This window comes from Thermobia domestica, chromosome 12 (genome assembly GCF_964235325.1).
Source record: "Thermobia domestica chromosome 12, izTheDome1.hap1.1, whole genome shotgun sequence".
Taxonomy (NCBI): domain Eukaryota; kingdom Metazoa; phylum Arthropoda; class Insecta; order Zygentoma; family Lepismatidae; genus Thermobia; species Thermobia domestica.
The window spans coordinates 98,577,430-98,602,937 of NC_137465.1; the positions used below are offsets into that span (position 1 = coordinate 98,577,430).

General features: G+C 35.0%; 1 long non-coding RNA gene across 1 annotated transcript in view; it reads right to left on the bottom strand.

The window, feature by feature from the left end:
• The window catches only part of LOC145665756 (uncharacterized), a 58,587-nt gene extending 41,409 nt beyond the window's left edge, over positions 1–17,178 (bottom strand). Inside the window, exon 1 of the long non-coding RNA XR_014127639.1 lies at positions 17,042–17,178. This is a non-coding gene — a long non-coding RNA (uncharacterized LOC145665756). The remainder of the gene's footprint in view (positions 1–17,041) is intronic.
• Between the last annotated feature and the right edge of the window lie 8,330 nt (positions 17,179–25,508).

Sequence of the window (25,508 nt, forward strand, 5' to 3'; positions counted from 1 at the left end):
ACTGTAAGATGTTCTCATATTGGCATGTAGTTAATATCGATGTACTAATTAATTTGTTTATTCTTCACAGATCCAAAATATAAGTGGATGAGCCATAGATCGCTATACTCTTCAGGAACTCGGAACGGTATGAATGCTTTTGACAACCAATGGTTGGTGATTTTGTCTCAGTGCGAATTTCATCTTCAATTTCTTGGGCGTGTGACACCAATTGACTAAACACTGAGACGTCTAGACGTTTGCCTCGAGGACAGCAAAAGAGTGGCCGGCCATGTACCATTCGCTACGGGCAACAACATTTCTCCTGGGGCGGCAGGTGTCCAAAAGGACACTCAAACATCTACCAGACGATGAGCTATAAAACTTGCACCAAGAGATGATCATTACAGCGAATGTTGGTGCAAGATTTACCGATGCTCCCATACAAAGTTCGAACAACAAACCAAATGTCATCTGCAAACCACCAGTAAAGTTTAGGAAAGCCCTCCTGAACCTCGCCCGCGAAAATGAGAATTTTCCGTTAAAAATTATCATGAGTGGCAAAGCGCATTTTGAATGAGCAAAATATTCGTATCTTGGGCACTGATAATCCACACGTAATTCACGAAAAGTCGCTGTTTGGTGCGATGTTCACGAAGAAAAGGTCATTGATACGTATTCTTTTCAGGACGGCATTGACATTACTCTGAATGTCACTAATACGAGTTACAGAACCATTAACAATGACTTCTTGCTGTACACAAATTGACGAATTGGGTTTGAATAACATGAGAAAAAAATTGTAGGTGGCGTACTTAGAAAGATAGGTTACATGAGTAATTCCTGTAGTTTTTGGACTTAACGTACAGCAGGCGTATATCTGAAAACACATATTTTATAATGCTTTCCGTATAATTGTTCCATCTATACGTACTTTCCGTGTGAAACAATATAGGCGGTCAGGATCTCACATACAAATGGACATATATAACATATAGCTGAGGAATGTAACATAAGTATATGCATGTGATATACGGAAAACTGTTAGATGTCAGCCATCCTGCAACGGTATGATGTAACATCTAAGGGCAGTGCCCATGTAGCATTCGCATAAGATATGTTCCGTACTCAATTCAGTAGTAAGCAAGATATACCGTATATTTGTACAATATACCACTGTCCGGAGAATGCATTTTTCTCAGTGCTGCAAGACGGTACGACCGCGCAACACAACACGAGCAAAATGGACATTCTAAGCAAGCGCTGCTTGGTCATTTAAATCCTTGTTTTGGTGATTTGTCCTCAAGATCACCCGATTTCACGGATTCGGACTTCTTTCTTTCAAAGTTTCTGAAGTCAAGTGTCTACAGAAACAAGCCTCAGATCTTGGTGGTCTAAAAGAGAATATCCAACAAGAGGTGCAGAATTTATCGCCAAACGCTTTAAGGAAAGTAAAGGAAAATGTGAAGCGATCTCGATTATGCATCTATTCTGACGGTGGCCACTTGGAAAATAATAATTATTTTCTTTACTTAATAATACAAAATGTAAATATCTTAATAAATGTAATCAAACACAGAACAAATTTGTTTTCTAATTTTAACCAAAGGTACAAAGTTCGGAAATAGGGTGGGGACTTTTGCGTCACCCATAAAAAAATCAGATCATGGCAAGAGTGAATTTGAAAACCTCTAACATTGCGTTTTTTTTTACCAGTTCTCCTGTTGTCTGGTTGTTAATATTCCGGATTTCTACGCTGCAGACTAGTATTGAATACTATCCCATATATGGAACATCCTTACCCTTACCCAATCCCATATATGGGATACGATTAGACTTGGTCCGGAAAAAACATTGTTGGAAAGTAGAAAACTTTATACATATTACAGACATCATCAAGTACTAATGTAATGCCCCTCTGTATATTAGTAATTTTATTGGTAACATTTTGAGATCTTGTATATCAAATTCTTTCCTTTATGTATCTGGCAACTCTGAAGTTTCCATCTTCCGTTGGCGCGGAAGGGAAGTGACGTATTGTACTGGTATTTAGAATAATGTCGTGATCAGACCGTAAACACTCGACTACCAAAAAGAATATTGGGATAATGTGATCATCCTGGATTTGTAACTACAACCTGCTACATTCATTGAATAGGTGGTTAAGGACTTCCTTTATATTCAATTTAAAGTGACGTTTGGTGCTAAAATGAAGTAAGTTGAGTTTCCATATTTTCACCAGCTTTGACCCCTTTTGGCTGGTTGCATTGTCTAACTCCTTCAAGTGGACATCCATCTGGAAATCAAATGACAACCAATTGTCTCATCAAGAGCAGCGTTATATAGTGACTAAGAAGAGTTATTTACTGTTTCAGACACTATTCTTGAACCTATTACTCAGTGCTTTTTGGTATATAATCATGTCTGCTTAAAATTCGTCGTGGAGCCCCTTACCCTTTCGATCCTGTTCAATGCCCAGAAATTAGTTATCTCATTTCTAATACTTTTAACTTTAGCTTGGCTTTAACTATTCTTCGAGAAATATAATTCAACTGAAAATGTGTTTAAAAGACTGCATCAAGTCACGTCTTATCCAGTGTTTCGTCTTGTGTAATGTATCTACCGATCCGCGTATTTAACTGGTAATTCATTCAGCGCATTTGGTCGTCGATTTCTAAAATGTCAAATATATACTTTAAGTGTGTACAACTTTTGAATGTAGCTTCAATGTCTGCAGTTTGTTTCTGTCGTGTGCAGCCGTGATTTCACCTGGACTTAGAACTAGAATATCTACGAACTTCTTACACTTGAAGAATGGCAGCTTTCATGTTCTGTTTTAAGGATTATCAGCCCTCCGGCTGTGTTCAGCCTCGCCTCTGTATGGTTCATGTTCACAAGTTTTTACCTGCTGTGCTCCGCCCTGAAGGGGAACTCCGTACCAGAATGCGTGTCCAACCACGCTTTTAGGTTTATGTTGACAAGCCTCACCTGCTGTGTGCTGCCCTGTATTTAGAAGGAACACTGCACCTAATTTCTAATGGAATGTTTAAGTTTCTGTGGGACTAACTTGTACTGTACACAGTGGCGTATTTACGATTTTGTTTCGGGAGGGGCTTTACTAACTTTCGGGGGGGCTTTCCCTGGAAATGTAAAAATTCTGCAAGATATTTCATTTACTTTACTATACTAAGTAAGATTTCGGGGGGGCTTAAGCCCGGAAGCCACCCCCCTAAATACGCCACTGACTGTACAGATGACGCTTACCGGCTCCGCCTGTTGCGAACCACCCTGCCTTCACTTGGATGTTTAGCTATATCTTATTTACTGGCTTCACCTGTTGCACACCGCCCTGTCTTCACTTGGATGTTTAGCCATATCTCTACAGGAGCTTTATACTGTCGAGCCCATTTCTGCAATGAAGTCCACTTCGAATGCCTATCGGAGATTTTGCAATCAGTGCTCATTGTTTGAGCCTCACGTCTAAATTGATTTAGTGGCTTAGTGCTGATGATGTGTTTACCTATTAGTGATGTCTATTTTCCACTTGGTCTTGGAAGTACTTGACTGTTTGACACCTAGAAATGTACTCCTAGGTGTAATTTGAATACGCTTATGTATTTTTCATATTGTGAGAGGATAATTTGTTTTGTACCTTTTTCTAAACTTACACATACATGAAACTTCAACTTATATAATAATGTAGCAATATTGTTAACTGAATTTAATATTATTTGTTTCATGGTAGTATTTGACAATATCTCTAATACGGAGTTCTCTACTGTTCTACAGTGTTTTTCCCTAATGAGAAAATAAACGTAATAACAAATGGAGTAGGTAAGATTCGAACCGTAGTTTGCCGCTTGAGAATTTAGTAGGTTATTTACCAGACCACGCCGAAAACAAGAAAAGAAATGCAATTTTAGAGATTTTCATGTCACCCGAACTTCGTGGTCTGATTCTTACATTTTTTTATTATTATTTTGTTTTATTTAATATTGTATTCTACGATTTTTATACTTAAAATATTTTGACATGAGAAATGTGATATGTTAGTTTGATTTTTTCTCATTCCGATTATTCGTTAAAAATTATTGAAAAATATTTTTCATTCTGACAACACTACTGAGTCAGTGTGCAAATTTTCGTATTTGAGATCAGAATATTCCTCTTTGGAACCACTTTCGTAAAATATATATATATATATATATATATATATATATATATATATATATATATATATATTAGTTTTTGTGTATTTTCCAATGAATCATAGTTATGACGATACATACTCAAAGAATTCTTGTAGTTGAAAACACTCATACCTACTAGACATACTTTTGTTCATTATTATGTTGCCATCTTAAAAGCCGATAACATGACGTAGTACGATTTGAAAATAAAAAATGCATACCAAGTTGGCAAAATTGCATTACCTATAGCGCTACTGACAATGCATTTCGATACCCTCTATAGTGTGCAATATTTCAAAAAAGTTTTATATAAATCGCTGAAACACGTTTGAAGTTATTTGAATTTATCTTAATACTTCACCATTGTGTGGGTTTACTTTTCCCGTATATTTAATATGTCATAACTTCATTATTTATATTCATTACAGCTAAAACTTAGAATAACTTACATTTTTGGAACGAATATCGAAAACTGTTTCAGAATATGCAAAATACATTTTACAATTGGGATGCATTCTTGATTAGTTTTAGTTTCAAAAAATAATCAGGATCTAGGCGAAGTTTAGACTTGTAGACTGTGCTTCAACTTATTTTCACCTTGTCAGAGAGGTTATAAGAAGAAGAAGATTTAAATCTTCGTATTCATACAAGTTATCAACATTTCTACAAAACTATTTATTTTAATAAATAAGCGTAAGTCATATGTCTAAAACTGAAGAAAGGGGCTATTCCGTACATTTTGTTAGATTCATTCAGAGAAATATATATAAAATAAACAAACATAGTGGAAAGTTTCGCTTTTAGCTAACCGTAAATATACAGTAATTTTTAATATCTAAGATTTTATGAGTAATGTGGAGCATGCGGAGATGACGTTGTAGACAAATTGTGATTTGGGAAGTTATCTTTTAACCTAAATCATAGGCCACAAGCCAACGACATGGATCTGCAGTAACATTAATTTGTATCTCCAGTCAAAATTTGTCGTTTAATTGTCTATGTTTTGTGAACATCATTATCTCTTTCAATCTCTTTAGGAGTTAATTTTCAGATGAATAATTACATGCTAAGCGGAACAGAAACAGACAAAAGCACACTTTACATCTAGAAAGCAGCATGCATAAATGTATGGAAAACGTTTATTAGTATATACACATATGATAACTTATTGTATTAACATAAGCAGAAACTTGTGTTCACTCTTTACGCTACAAACTTATTAACTAGGCGTAATTGGAACGACAAAGGACGTTTTTGCAATGAATAGATTCCTTAAATACTAGATAAATTATTAATGTTGCGTAATACAATTTAAAATAATCATATTTCGATTGATTGCTATGAATATATATATATATATATATATATATATATATATATATATATATATATTAGGGTGGCCCTTATTTTTGCTTTCATATAAGACTAAAATAACCCATGAGAAAATTGAGCTTAATTGAATAATAGTAAATTGTGCCTTAAATGGCCTCAAGTTTAGAAATCATTTACAGTACGATACAAGAGTATCTTGTAAGTGTGGAATGGATAAAGGGAGTGACAGCATGTCTTGGATAGAAATAAGAGAGGTAGAACCGTATATATTACTGAATAGTGTTATTATGGCGGTGATTTTGAATTCCGTCAGATTCAGACCTCATATTTCTGGTAGGAAGGCAACATGTGAAATATTGTTTATGGACCACAAACACACTTATTTCCAACTTATCTCCAATCATTCAATAGTTATTACCTTCATAATAGGCCTATATGTTTATTTACTTCCAATTGGCTTTCGAGACTTACAAGATATTTTGCCTCATAATGTGTGTATTGTGTAAGAGAGGGCAAAACGTGAGGTCCCTTGGGCAACATTTTATATTGTTCAATTCAGTTAGATTTTCTCATGAATTGCTTCGGTTTGATAAGAAACCATTTTAGAGGATATGACTCAATAAACTCGGAAGTCAAAAAATAAGGATCTTTCAACCATATATATATATATATATATATATATATATATATATATATATATATATATATATATATATATATATATATATATATATATATATATAAGTATATATATATATATAACAGGATAAAACAATAGATTGATAAAAAGTAAATAAATAAGTACAGAAAATTGAATATATATTTAATATGTTCTAAATGAAATCCCATCAGCACAATCATCGGAGGAAAACAAGTAACACATGGTATACATAAATTTAACTAAAATAATCAGTGTTATCACGGTGTTTTTATCTATCTAAAGACCTATTTCTCTATCTAGCATGCAATATTCAAAGACGAATCTAAATTTCCGACCAATAATGTTATCCTATTTTTTTTTCACTTCCGACTACTTTCAATTTACTTCTAAATGCTTTTACTATTACCATTATATGACAACATGTAATTTGTGGAATACTTCTAAGTGTTACTAATAATACTACTATAACAACCATTTGTATTCTGCTTTGATTACACATTTATCGAGCTACATACACACTTCGAAAACAAGCCTACGAGAAGCTGTACATATGAAGTTATGCGACATCCACTACATACGACGGTAATTTAGATTGAAAAGACAACGCTGCTGCGATTCGATTATTATTCATCCGGGAAACAAATGAGGAACGTAATATGTTCCTATACAGTGTAGCGATCATGTCGATGCATTCCTTTTCCTGTACCACCCTAAACAATGTTTATCCGTGCAAGTTTCAAGTTGCACGAGGTAGAAATGCACATCAGATTCACAAAGGATTACGTAAGGCTTGCGTGGACAGGGCTTTGCATTATTGGACGGTTTCGAGACGGATTGCAGCATTGGAAGTAGGACGCAAGTTAGCAGACAAAACACATGATGGAAACGGTATATTGCATCATGTGAAAGAACTGTGAATTGCTTGAAAATGATCGGTAATGGACGTGTAGCAAACTGGCTAATATTTCATCTGCGTCAGTGCACCAATACTAACACATGATCTCGGCAAGCATAAGATTGCAGTCAGATGGGTATTGCACGTCTGATGAAGGAACAAAATCACACCAATGAGTATGTGCAAGCTTAAATCTTGAACGTCACACATAGGAAGATGTTGATTTTGTGCACCGCATTATTGCGATTGACAAAATATGGGGGGTCTAATGAATCAAAATTGAAACGCCAGTCCAGTGAACGGCGTCACTTGATGTCTCGAAGACCGAAAATGATCAACCAAGAGCCAACAAATAATAAAATCATTGGAATAATGCTCTATGACTACGAAGGCATTATACTACCCCAGCAAGTACCACCAGTAGTTACCGTAAATTATGCGTACTATATCTTGTACCTAAATCACTACTTTCGACCAGCATTGCGCATGATCCTGGATTAATTCTGCTTCACGACAGCGCCAGATGTCATACTGCACTGCATACATTTTCTCATACGATGATGGGGTGGGAAGTACTGGAACACATGCTATATTCCACTATATGAGCCCTTGCAGTCTTGATTTGTTCTCATAAATGAAGCCACTTCGAGGACAAAGTATTTGTCATACTTTAATTATTGTTCGTGCCTTAGATTACCCTCGAATCCCTCTTACAAACGAAGGCTCTCAACGGTTTGCAACGCCTGTCAGGTATCTGGAAACGTGCTCATCAACCAGAATTAAACTACAACAGGGAATGGAACTATATTCAAGTGAGTAACATATTTCACTTTTATTTCCCAGATATGTTGTCACCTAACTCTAAATGATCCTCGAATATAACTCGAATGAGAGAGTGTAATAAAAAATATTTCTGTTTGATTTACCCGAATAACCTAACGAATCTCTTTGCTCCATTCTAATATGTACATCGTAGTAAATTGATATGGTGATACAAGCAACGTCACTTAATTTGTTTACGTTTTTTAATGTTCTGTTAATATTTTTTAAATATACAAGATATCATCAATAAGTACTGGTAGTACTATATTTATTCATTTTGATTATTTGTATTTATCATGAACAATCATCCACATCCTGAAACACTTACTGTGCAATGTGATCTATTTATCACTTGAGTGGAGCGTCATATATAACACAAAGAACCTGAACGTAATTTATAACTTCTTGCGGTTTCGTTCGTGAACAGAGATCTCACTAGCCAGCTGGTTTAGTTTTTTCCAAAGTCGATGTGAGGAAAACTCTGCGGATATTAACTACTTGTTGCATGATTCTTTGTAACGCTCACCTGCCACAAAATCTACTGAAGTCGAATCAATACTTGGATTCCCTTAGGTCATTTCAAAATGTATAGATACCATTAAGTTTTACCTGTTATTCCTCTTGTAAGTCCGGGAATTTTTATCATCTCCATCGTTGACTTCGTTCTATTTGTTCCTTCTCATGTTATCGTGGGAGGTGTGTACAATTCATTTGAATACATCAAGTAATTATTTATAATTCCATTTTTATAAAAGAAATGTTTAATGTATACGGATAAAATAAAACAGATGAATCATAGGTTGAGCTCAAGAAGCTACACAATGGTGAGCTTCACAATAGCTACCGTTCACTATATATAATAATAATAATAATAAAGTCGAGATGAGCTGGACACATCTGATTAATACACCATGGGTGCATGTGGGCTCGTATGAAGCAAAATTTTAGAAAGGTATTTAATTATTATACACTCCTGGGCCCACGAAAATATTGCCGCCCTTCCATTATGTTTCCTATTCGGTTATTTGTAAGCAAAAATGACACTAAAATTTCCAAAGGACAAGACATTATAACGTGTGTCTAGGATACAAAATAATAGTAAAACTTACTAAAACTAGCTAATATTGTTCTACTAAAAGCGCTGTAACGAGAGAACTCGATCGCACTGTGGTACCAACATTGATTTCAGTATAGGTCTTCCTTGATTTTCTTTCTTATGTACAGCCTGCTTTTCCGCACATCATACTTCAATTTCGATTTCTTAATACACTGCACCAGGAAATTTGCCGCCCTGCGGCCGAGCCCTGTGATGGACTTGATTCTATATTTAAATATGGAGCGTAAATATTGTGGACAATAATGATTTGAAGTGATGGTGGGCACATTATATATTTCAACGGAGAGGTTCCTCATCTACCTTAAGCCATAGAGATAGATAATTAATTATTTAAACATATGTCAGTTTATTTGGTGTAATTTCAATAGCTTGTGCTCTTTTCCTTGACCTCTCATGCTCGGAATAATTTTCGAAACGAATAAACGTTCCACCACACTCCTTCCATTTTTAGTAAATAAATATTATCACGAGCAACTCAAACCTGTATTTTTATCATAAATTTATTTGTTTAAAATAAGTGTACTCTAAATATAAACTTGAGCTCTTACATGATAAAGAAGTGACAAGTTTTTAATTAAAAAAAGGAGTAGAGAGCAAAAGCAAGGAATGTATACATTTCTCAGTTCTTGCACCTAAACTATTCTAAGAAAAATCGACTTAAATATGATGTAACAGGGGAAGAAATGTTAAAGTTTACTAGTGTCTGTCTTTGATGTTGAAAACTTGTCGTTTTTTATTAATCGAATGTCATGTCCCTCCCATGTCCAGAGTGGGTGGAGATAGAATGCAGACGTGAACACTGGAGAAAGGGGAACATGAAATGTGTAAGGGTTTATAGAGTCTTTCACTACAGAGAATGACTAAGAGATTCATGCATAAAGAAACGCTTTTTCTCAGTAGCGCAATTCATTTGACTTAAGTTCCGATTCTCTTAATATTTTATACTCTTTCTTTTTGCGTTTCATTCAGAGACTGGTCTTTCTTTAACATTTAAATCTTTCTTTCAAACTTAGAGTTTTTTTTTCTTATCCCAAGCAGTGTTAGCTTTACTAAATTGTTACTTTTTATAATGTGACATTTCAGTGATATTTAATGAGGTATATAAATAATATACCTGTATGCTACATGTAATTTTAAAAATGGAACATGTTCTGTAAATTTTCTATCAAATTTTAATATTCTCCTTTTCATTTTCAGAAACGACTTGCAAGTTATAATAAAAGCTACTTCCCAAGTAAAAATAAGAATTTCCAAACTGAATTACCATTGCAAGGAGCTCAATAATTAAAACTTGTTAACTTTCAACCAATAGCCTATATTAGCATTCACTAATATAATACGACTTTAAACATTGATTTGCATGCAAAAGAATGCATACTACATAGTATGAGACATTTCGTTAGATTACATGGTGTTTACCTTAAATAGGAAAATTTAATATCTGAAGTTAAATATGAATTAAATGCTCCTAAATGTATGCAAAATATAAATTACTATGACCAGTCAGATCACATTAATTGGGTTCATGACTGGGCTCCCAATGGCTAGAATGACAAATATAATTTAACTGACACATCAACTGCCTAACCGAACAAATAACGTCCTAAGTGAATTATTCTGAACTAATCTACAGAGTTTGTCAGAAAAGCACTGCTACTGAAAATCGCATTACATATCTTCTAAACTCTGAAAACATCGTATTTTCAAATATTCAAAATTAAATATTCTTCTAAATAGGAACCTTGAGAGTCAATACAAGGAGTTCAGTAGTATTGCTGCTATTACTCGTAGCACCAGAAGTAAGTTTTGATATCAAGTACCTACCAGAGCACGTGTAACCACTGATTGGGCCCTTTGAACCCTTTGAATTGTCCTAAAATGGTGTCTTTCAGATCAATCACGAGTTTCGTGTACACAAAAAAATTCAGCCAGAGCTAGGTCGTCATGGTAGGTAGCGAAACTTTGTCACTTGCTTCATGCACATAAATTCCTTCATATGTTGCACGTCTCATTTCGACAACCCCAATATATTATTTGCAATTAACCTTACACTCAAACGCCTGTAAGAGATCAATACAAGACCTTAGCCATATTTTCGGGAGTTGTGAACATTGTAGGAGCCAGAAACATTGTCCAAACTCTTAACCTTCTCTCCTATTTTAAAAGCTGTATGACACCTGTACTCTTGTACAATGAAGACTTCGATATGATGTATCTGCAACCGCAAAAGATTTTATCTTTTATGGATAAAATTATTTTGTTTCTAGTCAAGTTAAAGACATCAAGAGACTTAGGAAAGTACCTCTATTGATAAAAAAGCTTAATGAGACATAAAGTGAGAAGTGACTGAAAATGGAAATTATTGAGCATGTTCACATTACAGTAGAATCCCATCGCTTATTACAATGTCATTCTAAAACTAATATCATGTTTGGTCTCCTGAACACAACTGATAAGAATATTAAATTGGATAAAACGGAATAACATGTTGAAGTAGCTCGAATAAGAACTAAGAAGTCAACAGACACTGGGTAAAATACTGTCAACTGAAACTGATTCTTGCTTTCAGTCTATTTACGCTTCCGGAAGATATCTAAAAGTTTCAGCCTACGTTCCTATTTCTCGTCGTTAGTTATAGTGTCAGCATTTTATACCCTATAATGAGACGGCTGAAATTTGTGACTAGTGCATACATAGTGCTGAAACCAAGTGCATACATTTGTGACTAGGAAATTTGTGACTAGCCTATTATGTTTACTAAAATGGTGAGCACTTGGTTTGATCTGGAGGCTTCCAACCTTTCATGAGAAAATCGTATCTGAGAGCTCATAGCTGTCAACAATATTTCAGTAACCGATGCAAAACGCCGCCTAAAGATATCCTTTGTTTAAAGATTTACACTCTTATGAACAGTTCGCTGTGACAACTCCCTTCATCAGTAGAATACCACCATGCAGCCAAAAATACCAGCGGTCTCAAATTCGTAACTGCCACTGACCACGTCAAATTTACGTGTTTATGATATTCTTTTAGAGAAGTCGTTGTCTTTTCTGGAGGACCATTTCCGAAATTATAGAAAAGAACATGAAATGGAACCGAGTTATAGTGCACCATTCCTGGCCAGGATAGACAGTGGAGTTTGAATTATTCATGTCGAAACCTTAAACATGTTTGGTCTAGTATCATTGTGTAGTATTGTAAAGTGAGTATGAGTATAAAGATTCGTCTATCCTTTCTTTCCACTACCAATCACATTTGCACACAATTTCCATGTTCCCCCTGAAGAAATCGAAAAGCCACCCGTCAGGGATAGTTCCCATTCAAATGACAGATAGGATAATGTAGTGATCATTTCCATCCTCATAGTTTCATTCGACATTAGCTTCTGGTCCCATTGGCCCTCCCATGGCCCTTCAGGCTTACCTTCTTTAGCTGATAGGTAGATACGAAAGTTTTCCGCTAATGCGCTACGTGCGAAACGTTAAAAAATGCTTATATGTTTCAAGAAACCTTACACTTATAGTTTCAGAGCTAGAAATCACTTTTATATTATCGCGAATTGAAATGAAATTTGGCATTACTTGCGATAAATGTAAATGAAAACCAAACAGTGAAATTTTTGCTAATTACTGCTAATAATAGCTAAAAAGTGCATTTCCAATATTATTTAATTCAAAAATCATTGAGTTACTGGTATTTGGTCCAGAAACTGTTTCACTTTATAAAGATGTAGACATCAACAAAACTGAACTGTTGTTTATATCGTTGACTGTGATTTGTGGTGCAAATGTTCATGATCTCTTGGTTACTTACCGTGAATTTATAAGTGAGGTTATTCAAGTTCTCAACAATGAGGATAAAGAAGTGGGCATTATATCATTGTTAAACACTTTAAAAGTTAACCACAAGTCTTTTGGTGCCAGTTCGCTACGTTCAATATGGTTTCCAGTCTGGAGTGTTGATGCCAAGAGATTCTTTTCCAAGTATAATATATTGTTACTGACAAAGAAAGAATTGGTAATGTCTTGCTGTATGTTACCCTTTAACTAAGGATGACATTAAAGGAAGTGTTTACATTTTTGCATTAATTTCTATATTTTGGTGAGTACATTAGTTAGAATGTGCACTTAATCAAGGTATATCCTCATTTTTGTATTAGATATACACTTTACTACCAAAAATATACTGTTACAGGCTCCATATTTTTAAAAGGAACTTGTGATCCATTTAAAAAATAAATGCGACATAAATGCAAAAATTGTGATAATCAATGCTACAAAATGTCAAAATTGTTGCGAAAAAGTTTCGTCTCTACTGATAGATAACAGTTTTCCTAATTACCCCTTCAACAAAAAAGTGACCCTGCTGGTTCAAGATTCGTCAGCAATTACGGGTGACACCGGCTTGAACCCTGATTTCCTGTACTTACAGGATAAACCTTTAGACGTTATGAAAACTGCTTCTTGCTGAGGCAGTGTTATGCTCTTTGTTCTGGTCTCCACTATACCTAGGTAATACGCGAGAATCTCAGTTCTTAGAGTTCAACGGTTTTCTTTTACCAACTACTGATCCTTCCCCATATTACCTCTTTAATAATTTTGGTTGTTTCTTTCATGTCGATTCCTACTCCTCTTTACGGCAAGATCTGATCCTCGGTAGAGACTCAGATTTTTCAGTTATTGTATTTAAAGCATTTTTGTCGCCTTCACTTACTCCATCGTATTCAGTCTATACATGTTTATGTAGTTACTAAGTTGTAATACCGTGCTCAACTTATCCTTTACCGGAATGGTACGCTGAAAAGATCGAATTCATGTTTCTGTGGAATATTTGGCATGACTCCTTTTCAGCATGTCGCAATGCCCTTTATCTATGTCGTTCGCGTGCAAGCTTAGAACTCTTCCATATACGTTTGAAATGTCAATCCTTCTTCATATTCAATTTTTATGCAGCTATTAAAAATACTATTTTTTTCGCTGACCAATATGTTCGTTGTTTCTTGCTGAGTTGGGAGTATCCTTTAACACTCCGTTCATTGAATTTCATCACTGTTGCCCAGCTTACATTTGTACTTTGATACGTTTCTTGACATATCCAGGAGTGGCTTTCTCTCCAATGGGCCATAATTCACGTACCTTGTACCAATTTCTATTATCTTTGACGCACGATCAGACTCTTCTACGGATCAAACAGTTATCCCCAAATTACATGGTCGCAGGTATATTTATATACTTTGTCCTACTCTCGTCTACTTATGCACAAGCGAAATTAATTCAAGTTATACATCAGCTATCCCCTACTCGCGAACGTTTGTGTGTGATTAACCGTTAACCTGGTGCACTGTACACTTGTGTCCAAGAGGATGTTTTGGATCATTGTTGTACTATATATCTGTTTCACAGCTGTTTGGAGCTGTGTCTCGTCATTTATAGTTTTACACATCTTGTTCCCTGATTTTCGTTATTTTGTATCGACTAAACGCCATGTTGTTCTCTTTCCTTTTGCATGCACGATTTTATATATTAACATCGATATGTAACCTTGTTCGATGCTTGGAAATATTTTGACTTTCTAGAACGCACTTGTGGTAAGTTATTTTCTCTTGAATCAGAAAGACGTTACTATACCCGGTTTTTGGAAGTTATGTTGCAGTAAACTCTATCTTCCATGTGATTTCCAGAAGAGCAATATGGCACTCTAGCCTGATGCTGATTTTTGTATTTGTTTTTCTTTCCTGTTTTATCTATAAGTGTTATTCTGTATTTTATATTCTTTGTATCTCGTCAGACTCTGAGTAGTTGCGTTAATTGCATGTATGTAAAGAGTGAATAAACTCCGTAGCATAGTGGTTAAAACGTCGAATTTGTAATTCATAGATCCATGTTCGAGTTTAGGACGTGTTAGTTTCAGTTACTTTTATTTCTACAATCAAACTAGTTATTATTGTAAATTATTAAGATTACATTACCTGTTCGTATACAGCTTGTCGCCCTTAATGTAATAAATAGAAAATGGTCTCAAGTTCAATTTCTAGTGGAAGAGCGCAAAATTTAATTTCTTCCTAATTCACTTTCATTATTCATATGTTTGCTTTAGCCTAAAGGAAATAATCGTGGGACATTAAACTAATTAGATAACTTCCAACGAGTTCATCGTCTCAGTCATCAAGTTATTGCGATCGTGCCATATATGATCATGTGTAATCATGTGTATACAAGTGATATGTCACAATTTGCGAAAATTTGAATATGATGTTTCTCTGAGTTTTCAAGGAGTCGGCACTCGTGCTTATTTGTAGTAATTCTCGGTCAATCACTACTATAACAAACCGATTCGACAATAGGGTATTATCTGTGTGAGGCTCTCTGGCCAAAGAAAGGTTCTAGGTTTTATGCCGTGGTTATGCATTCTGCATATTGCTGTGGTTCTAATTGTACGGTAATAAAAAGAACTTTCGCTTCTTAAATAATGTCCTGCACACAAATCAAGTAAAGGCATTATATATTTGGACAAGTCGTATATATCATGGTCATTCATTACAGGCGAACTTTTGATTCCCCAAGTTTTATTGATGGCACAAGCAAGTACTGAAAATCGCCGCATTCAGTCTAAAAAGGAATTAAGTCCACTTTTGGTCATTTTGGACATATTTCGACTTTAAGATCTTTACATGAATCTTCTTTCAAATCTCAAAAGATTAATGTTCAAATATTGTATATAACTCTTATAAGGTAAAACAAAACTTATAAGTAAACAAATGTAAACTTTTCCATGTAATTCAGCATTTCGTATAAATTGTATGTCTATTTTTCTCATAATTTGTAATGTGACTGTGTCACAATTATCTTACTGAATATCGTATGGGAAAAATCCCAGAATTCCACGTTACATTGGAATACCGGTAAAGTAAATACAACTACCATGAAATAGATTATACTATAGTCTACATATTAAGGACGCATTTCATATTTGTATTTTAACCTATGCACGTCTTGAAAAAATGGGGAAAGTGTCTACATTTATTTATGTAATAACATAAATGTTGGTTTTTTGCATGGAAAAAATAAGTTTATTTGAAAAATTTTACAAAAAAACATTTGAATCTCTTTTTTTTTTCTCCTTAGGATGCGTGTTTGAATCAAAGTGAACTGATGAAAACTAAGCTTGACCTAACTTCTAACTACTTTCTAAAGTATTATGCCATTTTCCAGTTGTGGGACATACAGCGCTGATATATGTTACATATATTCAGAAAAATATAAAAACTGCTCCTTTCCTCCTTAAAACTGTAATTTTTGAAACCGTTGTAGCATATATCTAAGAAATAGTTGTATGTCAAGCTTCCTCGTCCTAAAAGTAGAGGCTAGTGAGATGCACTTTTTTGTCATAAATTTTGAGCCTGGTTCCCCCCCCCCCCCTCTTGAAACACACTTTAATGAAACTAACGTGATAAGAGCCTGATTCGAGAAACTTGTTAAGTGCTATGTTCAAAAACATCTTCCGAACTGTTCAAAGGTGTTTTCATGATTATAAGACGGTATTTGATCCGAATATTATTGTAGAAATTGTTCCTTCTCCTCCTTGAATGTGGAATATTAAAACGCAGGAATACATGCTTATTTCTTTTAAATTAGAAATCTACACACCTCGTTTCATGCTCATTTCCTATGCGTTTTAACGGAAGTATCTAACATGATAAAATCCCAGCTGGAAACAATGCTAATTAGTGTTTATGTAATAGTTACTTTTAGTCTGGAATATTAAAAAGCTGGGAGTGGAAACAAATATTCCTATCTGTATATTAATTTTTATAGATTTCGGGTAAAAATTAAATAAACAGCAACTGTTTCTTTTCTTTCCCATGAGATACATTTACACAAATTTAAGGTGCATAGAAAACGGTATGAATCACATAATGTTAGAAAAAGAAGGCATATATGACTACAAAAGTAAACTTTCTATGCTATTACACGAAATACCAAATTTTAAGCATCGGATTCTGTTGTGACAATTTTTGGTATACACTAATAAAAAATACAACTTACGTGCCGGAAAGGTGTCTTATTTCAACAACACCAACCATGTTGTTTCCATCCATGTTGATTTTATCTCAAGCTGCCGAACATTTGTTCTGGACGCTGTCTGTCGTTCGCTGTTCGAGCCAGACTAATCTCTCTCGTTTATTGTGGACCTTTTCATATTAAGCAATTTACACTAATTTATACCTTGCTGGAATTACCATATTTATTGTTTTCTAATGACCCAGTGATTAGCACACCGAGCACGTGATAGTGTTCATGTTCTTGCCTGAGAACAAATTAACTATAAACAGACTATTTACACAAATATTTTAAAGTTCATAAAGGTCATTAAGATAACTTTGACAGTCAGTTATTATACAAATATCTATTATACAAATAATTTCTAACAATTCCCTTTAGTCCATTTTCTTTAAAGATAATACAAAATAACATTGTAAGCTTGAACTTTTTCTTTGCATTTTTTATATTGAAATAAAATGTTATTAAGATATTTGTTATGATTTTTTTTCTTATTTTTACTCTGTCCTTGTAATTTCGTTATATTAGGTACAAAAATTAATTTCAAATGATTCATAGATTTCCCATAATGATGAGCTAGATCATGCTGATTTGAGCGTGGATAAAACAATTGTACAAATTCATCCTTCCCCTCCTTAAAAACAGAATTTTTGAAATTCTAAAATATATGTTCATTTATCTTTAATGCGAAATATTTATGTCGAATTTTATGTCCCTAACTTGCGAAGCTATGAAATACTTTATTTTTGGCATAGATATCTTGAACCCTGTTTTCCCTTTTAGTACACGCGTCATAATAAGAGCAAAAATCCCAGGACAAAGACAGTTTTAAAAATCCTTTTCACACACTCAGCTTTTCTACATATTTGTGACAATGCAAATAAGATCTGTTTCATTTTTGTGTAAAAGTAACTTAGAAATTTCTTTCGCTTTTTGTGGAGGTCTGTTTTCCATTGGCCCTCACACCGTGAGTTGAATGCGAATTGGAGATAAGGCGAAGGTCAGTTGTTTGTGTAGATATGCCCAACATACTACCTGGTTGTGGCAGTTCAGTTACACCGTGAACGTGCCTAAGGACAGAGTGAACATGGGACCTCCACAGAGCGTCATAAGTGCGTGTATGCTGTACAAGTTCAAACTGGGACCTCCGCTGCAGCAGAGCGGAAGATACGTATGTCAGGCCTTTGGTGAGGGTGTCGTGACTACGGGGACAGTGCAGCGGTGGTTTAACAAGTTAATGGATATTAACGAAACAATCAAAGACGCACCACGTGCAAGAAGACAAACACACATGTACAAAATGAAGATCCTCAGGCAGAAATTGAGGCAAACAGTTGTCAGACATGTGATGAACTGAGACTACAATTCAGTGTAAGTGGAGAAACCATTCGTCAGCACCTTATTCAAATTGGGAAGCACTGCAAGTTGGGCCGATGGATCCCACATGAATTGACTCCGGGCCATAAGACAACGCGAGTAGAAACCCTTGTTTCTTTGCTATCTCGTCTGAGGAAGGAGCCATTTCTCGAGAGGGTGTTGATATGTGATGAGAAGTGAGTACTGTACGAAGCTCCATGGCGCCGTCATCATTGGTTAGCATCCCAGAAACCGGTTCCAAAACAGCCAAAACTAGTACTGCACCAGACGAAGGTTCTCCTGTGTGTTTGTTGGACTGCTGGCGGCATCATGCATCATGAACTGCTACCAGATGGTGAAAGCATCAATGTAACTATGTACTGTCAGCAGTTGAGACTTGTTGAAGAAAAACTCAAACCACTTCTGAGTCGCAAAGGGGTCCTGCTGTTATAAGAGAACTTTAAGGCTCACGTGGCTAGGATGACCCAGGACACTATTCTACGCCTTGAATGGGAAACACTATTGCATCCATCATACTCCCCGGACATTGCACCGTCCGATTATCACCAGTTCCATTCCCTGGACAATCACCTTAGATGACGCCAGTTCAAATCCCTAGTAGAAGTTCAAAATACACTTGATACCTTGTTCGCTTTACGGGCCAACAAATTCTACCGTGATGGAATCCATGGCCTTCCAGAGCGTTGGCAGAAGATTGTCGATGCTGATGGGGACTATTTTTGTAGGTACATCTTAAGTAACATAGCGATATTCGAAACTGGTGGATGAAAAACCGATACAGCTTTCTTTGTTACCTTTATAATTTGTTAGTTTAAATGCCCGTTCCTGGCACGGGAGGATCAGGTTTATGGAAAATACTTGAAAGATATATTTGAAGACCATATTTTGAAAAATAGTTTTTCATATTTTATTTTTTTTTACTTTTATTTTCTTGTATTCGTTACTATTTATTTATTTATTTATTTATTTATTGCGAAATTCATTTTTCAACGGTTTCTGAATCTATGGGATGGGTTTGTCGGATTATGCAACAGGTTCTGTGCAAACGGGAACGCTTGTAATGAAAATCACAATGTAGTCAGTCGTTTCTACCACACCCAACTCGTTCTTTCACTTCGGTATTTTTCACTCAAAAAGGGATATAACAAACAAGTTGTTCTATTTCCGTTGAGAGATTTTTTTTCAGAACGTCATATTTTCAGAAGCGTTTTCAAGTCAATTTTTTCCTATTGCTGTAGAATTAGTAATTGTGGAGATGTTATTCACCCTGACAATAAGTTTCTCATTTGAGCATCCATTCGTTAGGATCGCCTATAAGCCAAAGTAACATGAAAAAAATTTAGGCCGATTCAAGTCACAAATTCATTTTAAACTATTTAACGATCTTTTCGCTTTGGCTATTTTATTAATAGAAAATGGGAGGTTTAAGTATACAGAAATTAATCTCCCCTCTTTAAAATCGAAATTTTCGAAAGTGCTGGGACTCGTGTTAACTTAATAAGGAATTTACTATATCCAATTTAATCTAACTTGAGTGGGTTTTGTGACATATTCTTGACACAAATTTTTAACTACTGTATCCTTTTAGATTACGCATTTTAACGCAAGTAACATGATAGCAAAGGTTATAAAAATAAGTAGACCTCCAAGCAATGTGAGTTCAACGTTGAAACAGATCTACAACTTCTATGTGCAATAGAGATACAGTATTACGTAAGAGAGAAAACCTGCTCATCTGACGCTGAATCCACATTGAAACTAGTTTCTTGTAGTCTCTTCCAATTATAAATATACACATATATTAATATTGAAACTGAAAATTTCACTATTTCTCACTACTTTCCGTTTCAGTAGCAGATCAAAGCTGAAATATGTTCTTTGGATATTGAATGCCTATATATATATATATATATATATATATATATATATAAACTCACTTGTCTTCTTTTACAATTTTTGCTCCACTTCAAACATTTCTGCTTGCAGAAGAGGAGAAAATTCGGAAATGGAAACTATCCTTACTGTACTCAATACATATCACAAACCTGCTTATAGGTATTAGTGTTTTTCACTTTGGTGATCTGCGCTGAAATAGGAAATGCAGTAGAGGAGAAACATCGAAAATTATAAACTATTCTTTTTGTAATCAATCAACATCAGAAAAAAATGTAATGAAATCTTTGAGTTTTACGTCCCACGGTTATGCCGGTTAGGCTAAAGGAGACGGTGATGATGATTAATGAATGAAGTGGTGGAATGAAGAAAGTGGTAGGAAACGGGAGAACCCCGAGAAAACCCACGCACACGGTGTTTGTCCACCACAAAATTCACTTGGCGGGGGTTGGGATCGAACCTGGGACCCAAAGCACCAGAGGTGAACGCTCTACCACTGAGCCACCGCGGCCCCACCAATCAACATCAGAAACCTGCTTATAGGCATTACAGCTTTTCAATATGGTGATCAGCGCTGAAATCGGAAATGATAGATTTCCACCATTTCAGGTTTCTGTATAGCCAGCAAGAGTGGCAACTAGAAGGCGTGTGGTTGATAGATTCCTTTTCCCCCTTTGACTGAATTGCCTAAGTTTTTATAGTACTTTCCTTTCTATCTTTCACGGAACTGAAAGTTGGAACTAGGATTGTTTTCGTTTTCACTTTTCTAAATCCATCCGTGTTACCCACAAAACATGTTGTCAGTTCTATTTTAAAACGTTTTCACTCTCCTATATTGTTCTAGAAACTTGGAGATGATCCGTTAACTGTATACTTCTATATTATTATTTTTAAATCTCAAAATGAGGAATGTCTTAATTCTCGGCTCAAAAAAAAAAAAAAAAAAATGTCTGTCATCTGTTCTTAGGAACTAGTGACTTTTAAATCTCAAAATGAGGAATGTCTTACTACTTCGAACATAAATTTTAACAACCATTTCTCTTCTCTTAGAATATGCGTTTAAATGAAAGTAACATGATAAAAGTTCGGCTTAAGGGCAGTGTTAGTTATGTTCAAAAGTTAGTTTTAAATGGATCAGTCGTTTTTGCGTTATCATGTAACAGACAATTTTAATTCATATTTATAATGTATATATATATATATATATATATATATATATATATATATATATATATATATATATATATATATATATATATTCTTTTTTTGTTGTTTTTCTTTTGTTTTCTTTAACCCTTTAAGTCATTTGTAACCATTTGGATACATAATTTTCGTAGGCTTCTATTACTTTAATGAAACGTTTTATTGACGTTATTGCACATTGTGTCCATTTGGACACACTTTCTGCTGATGTTTGGAGAGTGCTGCCATCATGTGTCGCTTTCCAGAAGTGTAGCCAACAAAAGAAGCACGCTATACAAGGAAACGCAGTAAGTGGTGTATAGTGATGGGTAAATTCCCGGGAAGATGTTTTTCGGGAATATTCCTGGGAAAATTCCCGGGAAGATTCCCAAAAATGGGAATATTACGGGAATTTATGTGCAAAGACAAAGAAAATTGAATTATATTTCTATTTTATGATTTCAAAGATAAATTCGTTTCTTATCACCGTATATTATTACTGTTATGTCCAGAGGATTCTTCAAAATGAATATTCTGAATGGTATTATGTTATTTTATTAATATTTTATTATATTTAGAGAGCACGCATAAATGTATATTTACTTACAATATGTTCTGTGCAAGTAAATATGTAGAAAAAAGGTATAGTAACTCCACATACTTTTACACCGCCAGTTTAAATTTATGTGTAAGTGGATTTTCTAAACTTGACTCTACTATTGATATTATAAACATATTAAATTTTTAAATGTTAAAAACAAATTAGGTTTGATAACTGTCAAAAGACACATGTCTCACCATGTCTCAGAAGACACATTTGCGCATACATATTACGCATAGTACTGTCAACGAATTTTACTTTTTTAATCTCCAAGTTATTAAAAATCTAGAAGTAAATAATAATAAATGAAAATAAAGTAATTAGACACATGGTTGTTATAATTTGGAAGATAAAGAAAAGAAATGAAAATAAATTCCTTCCCGGGAATTTATATACCAGGGGAAAAACCCGGGCATATTCCCATTTTTTATTTTCCTTCCCACCAGGAATATTCCCGCTGCCCATCATCACTAGTGGTGTATCATGTACGAACTTATATATTGGAGGATACGTATTGAAGGATATGATACGTATTTAATGTATTGATATTCATATTAAGTTCACTTACAAAGTGGAATCCTTAATCTCAAAGAATAATAAGAAACTTGGGGTTAAAGTTCCATCTAAAGTATAAAATCAAAATTTGGCGCTAGCTTACTCTCGAGCCCACAATTACCCTGTAATTATCTCCCATAGCCAGGCCCATATTTAGGTAAGTGCTATTTTGTGCTGGAGCACAGTGTGGCAGAATTTAGGTGGCGGCAAACTTTTGGAGTATTTTTTTTTTTTTTATTTTTAAGATTAACAATAAAGTAATATTTAAAACTCTAAAAGTCCCGCGCAAGCTGGAGAAAATATATTAATGTGTTTAATTCGCTCTAATTAAAGTAGTTACTAATTAGCTAGCTTATCTGATTATTTTTAAAAAGTCATCCTCTCCAACCCCACTCCAAGAGGTGAAAACGAACTTGAACATCATGATACTGTTATCTCAGCAACCCCAGAAACTATGAATTCAATTGTAATATTGGTCGATTTAAATTGTTTTTAAAATTGACCCATGACATTCCTATGGGGAGTTTTCACCCCATATCTCAGCTTACAAGGAACCCTAGGTATCTATCAGAGCCCGATTTTCACGAAACTTTGTATATAGAGAGAGTACCTAGGGAAACTCGCACAGCCAAAATTTTAGCTGCAGAGTCCAAGATGTTGGGACACTAGGGCCCGAGAAAGATCAAAAGTGGAACGTCAGTACATTAAGGACATGGTGAGAAAATGCACGTTTTTCTTTAAAACAAATCATTGTAGCGACACGAAATGAGCATACGTGGATACGAGGTGGTCAATATGATCTGTTAAAAGTTATAAAAAGAATATCCGCCATCTTGAAAGAGGCCATGTTGAAACTGGTGTGATTGGTGTAAATGAGAAGAGGGTCATCCAATGCATTAATTTTAACGTAAATAGTCACAAAAACCAGTTGGTGAAGTCTGTTGTGGGGTTACATTATTCCTGTGCTTCTGGTTTAGGTACAAGATAAGCAAAGTGTATCTCATGATACTCGAGCAGATGCAGGGTGTGGAGCGCTATAGGTGGACTGATATGATGTCCTGATTTCTGTTCGAATTAAGTCAAGTCTAAAAATAAAAAGTTACAAGTTAATGTCAACCATGACATTATTATGAAGATTGAACCCGTCATATCACCACATCCACACCAATTACATGGTGACTGTGACATAAATGATGCAGTGCTAAAATTATATTTCTATCGGTTTTCTAGTTTCACTGATCCCACTCATAACGCTCCATAATCTGCATCTGCTTGAGTGTCATAAGATACACTTTGCTCATTTTGTACCTAAAGCACAGGAATAATGTAATACCACAACAGACTTCACCCACAGACCAGAAGCACAAGAATACTGTAATCCAACAACAGACTTCACCAGCAGATTTTTGTGGTTATTTACGTTAAAATTAATGCATTGGATGACCCTCTTCTCATTTACACCAATCACACCAGTTTCAACATGGCCTCTTTCAAGATGGCGGATATTCTTTTTATAACTGTTAACAGATCATATCGACGATCTCGTATCCATGTATACTCATTTCGTGTTGCTACAATAGTTAGTTTTAAAGAAAAACTGCATTTTCTCACCATGTCCTTAATGTACTGAGGTCCCACTTTTGATCTTTCTCGGGCCCTAGTGTCCCAACGTCTTGGACTCTGCAGCTACAATTTTGGCTGTGCGAGTTTCCCGAGGTACTCTCTCTATGTACAAAGTTTCGTGAAAATCGGGCTCTGATAGATACCTAGGGTTCCTTGTTAGGTGTGACCTAGGGGCCTGGAACAGGCCATTTGGATTATTTCTATGAGAGTTTCAAAACATATAGATATACCTAGGTAAAAATTCCATGTTATCTATCTGCTATGGTTCATAGATCTAACACCACATCATAATCATAATTGAGAGAATAAGGTCATTTAAAATTACTTTGATAACTTTTGTAACTTGTCAGTGCCATCCGTGGAAACTCAACGCCCGGGGAGAGAGTATACAACGGCGCCCCCGTATATATGAGTGAGGTCTACAGACCAGCCGTGAAGCTTAAGAAAATTTACAAAAATAAATCTTGCTTTCCGTTGATTTTCAGCTCGTTTCATTACTTTTTCTTTCCATTTTATATATGTGCACATGCATTTTTCCAACATGAGTAATATTATAGGACCACTTCCTAAAGCAGGAAAAGGATTTAAGTACATATTCCAAGTAACTTTTCTTTTTTTTCTTTCCTTCTTTCTTTTCTTTTTTCCTCAGAATTTGGCGTCCCCTTACTTTGGCGCCCGTGGCCGTCGTCCCGCTTCTTGCCCCCTCTTCCCAAGGCTCAGCAATGTAACTTGTAATATCTAAACTGCTACTCAACAAGAGCTGTTATGATTGCGAAATCAGGGCTTGTTTCCTTGTTTGAAACATAAGTTCAGCGGGGGGGGGGGAATTGTTTAGAGCACAGGGGCGTACAATATATAAATATGGGTCTGCCCATAGTACATAGGTTAAAGTAAATTTTTGTAATTCACAGATCCGTGATACTTTCTTTTCTTTTTATTTGTATAATCCAACTGGTACTCACATCCATAAGTTTTGTCGCATGTCTTTCGAAAATTACTTAAATAGAAATACCTTAAAATACTTAAATAAAGAAAATTTAATGTCTTTTTGAGAATGCACAGTTCAATTTACCAGGCAATGTCGGGATAGCTTTAATACATAAGCATTGGCAAACTTGCTTTAAAAGTTTGTTCTTTTGTTGTTAATGTTTCAGTATAAAATGACCTTTCCACTTTATCTGAAATCTTCTTAATAAATAAATAAATACATAAATAAACAAA